The sequence below is a fragment of the Octopus bimaculoides genome, chromosome 8, assembly GCF_001194135.2.
Source record: "Octopus bimaculoides isolate UCB-OBI-ISO-001 chromosome 8, ASM119413v2, whole genome shotgun sequence".
Classification (NCBI taxonomy): Eukaryota; Metazoa; Mollusca; class Cephalopoda; order Octopoda; family Octopodidae; genus Octopus; species Octopus bimaculoides.
The window spans coordinates 40,011,853-40,014,153 of record NC_068988.1 but is presented as its reverse complement, the minus strand read 5'-3'; the positions used below and the strand labels follow the sequence as shown (position 1 = coordinate 40,014,153).

Below are 2,301 nucleotides of genomic sequence, written 5' to 3'. Positions count from 1 at the left end.
TATATATATATATATATATATATATATATTTCATTTTTTTAATATTCCCCACCTGTTTTCCTTATCATATATACTTTAAGTTCTCATTCTTTAACTTCTCGCACACATCCCATCCGCACAAGACAATGATTCTACAGGCGCATATCATATACGCGTATGCACGCTAATACGTTTTCACATAATCCCAGAGTTAAGCTACTACGCTCGAACTTCACTCGCCGTCCCTAGATTTTAAAATTGAATTACTACCACCAACTCCACTGGCTAAACTAAGTCTAATATTTTTGAAAGAATATACAGTATCTTCCACCACTCTCTCCTTCACCTCATCTACCCTATCTAATTTATCATACTATATCGTCATCCTTTGACTCTCTTTTAAATGGTTTTATCGAATGCTACAATATGTTTACTTATGTATCCCACAACAGACCCTTCAATAACCGCAGCATGAATTTATAAATGCATCTCTCCAGTCAATTTCAATGACAATCCTTCTCTCCCCACTCGTCTAACTTTAATCATATTCTTCTCTGTAACAAACGTACCTACGCCCATATATATTTTGTCTTTTATTGTTATTTCTTCACACATGCTTTCCACTCAATCTGTATTCTCTACGCAATTTTGATGGAGCCCCCAACGAATTAACACGGGATCTCATAACGACAAAATAAACTTCATATAATCAATGTATCCTTGGCTTGAAGAGCAGCTTGCAGTCTCCCCTCCTTTGGACAATTTACTACGTCCAAGGTTCCACTAGCTATGAAACATATGTAGCCTAGATTTTATATATTCAATTCCCTAATTTTTTAATGTTTATTCGTAAATACAACAACCCTTGTTGCTAACGGTGAATTATAAAATTAACTTTTTTCAACTTATTGTATTTCGATACAAGAAAAATTCACAACCTTCTGCTCCAATAAAACATAATTGTTCCTGAAAATTGTTTATTTATTCATTTATTTATTTATTTTTACATATTCTACGGATTGCTTAAAGCTCACTTCTTACTGCTTGATTCTTGGATCTTTCCTTTATATATATATATATATAGATATGTGTGTCTGTGTGTGTTATCTCTTTACTACCCACAAGGAGCTACACAGAGAGGGTCAAACAAGGAGAGACAAACAGATTAAGTCGATTGTATCGACCCCATTTCGTAACTGGTACTTATTTAATCGACGCCGAAAGGATGAAAGGCAAAGTCGACCTCGGCGGAATTTGAACTGAGAACGTAGCGGCAGTCGAAATACCGCTAAGCATTCCACCCGGCGTGTTAACGTTTCTGCCAGCTCGCCGCCTTAAGATCACCGCGTTTGTGTGTGTAAGTAGGTATGTGCGTTTATTCAAATGTGAAGTAGAAGTAGCGCTGGTGTAATGAACATTGTCAAGGACATATACCTATCGCACAGTACAGGTGTATTTGCAGGTAGAAGGTGAAATGGTGTAGAGCTATATACTATCTCGAAGCAACGAAAGTTCAAACATCTGAAAGTCATGGACGGGAGAGATAACTCACATGTAATCTCCATTTTTGTAGCTTAAGCCACAAAATGTATGCATACATACGTAAGTACATACACACGTAGAAAATAATGAGACAGTAGGTTGGCATATATGTCAATAAGCTTGCAGTATAAAGAAGTATTGAAGCAGTACTTACACTATTATATCACAGTCTATTCTCTGGATTGAATGATTTTGCCTGAAAAATAAAACAATACGTTGCACAGAACAAGCATAAAAAATTCCTCCTCATTAATATATTTTATGTCCATTCAGTCATTTGTTTTACATTTCAGATGGTGTGACTATATACAAAAATATCTATGCTGAACGTTTATAAACTAACCTAATAAATGCAATTTTGTTTTGCTTTACATTGTTATTGACATTGTTATTGTTAGTGTTGCTGTTGTTGCTGCTGCAAATACCGGAGGTTATGAAACATGATATACGTAGCAAATGCCTAGAAAATATGTACGTTGTTAACGTGTGCTGTTGCTTATCTAAACACTCTATTGCTTCCAATTGATTATGTGCTTCAAAGAATACAGTTTAGAACTTGAGCATGATATTAGTGAAAACACGTCTTCAGTATAAACAAATATTAGAAAAGTACAGCAGTGAAAATAAATTGTGTTGTATAACAGAGAGCATATTATATACGATTGCAAACAATTAATACTCTGTAAAGAATGTTGCAAAACGCCCGTAGTCACATATGTACATATACATATATATATACATGTATGTATGTATGTATGTATGTATGTATGTATATATATA

The 2,301-nt window shown here is 34.5% G+C and overlaps 1 protein-coding gene across 3 annotated transcripts in view; it reads right to left on the bottom strand.

Annotated features, from left to right (window-relative positions):
• The window catches only part of LOC106883669 (uncharacterized), a 312,099-nt gene that overhangs the window by 181,687 nt on the left and 128,111 nt on the right, over positions 1-2,301 (bottom strand). For 2 of the 3 annotated variants that reach the window (XM_014934771.2, XM_052970057.1), the window contains exon 3: positions 1,676-1,717. The exons of the other annotated variant lie outside the window; for it this stretch is intronic. The gene's annotated coding sequence lies outside the window, so the exon portion shown is untranslated. The remainder of the gene's footprint in view (positions 1-1,675; positions 1,718-2,301) is intronic. 3 annotated transcript variants of the gene reach the window in all.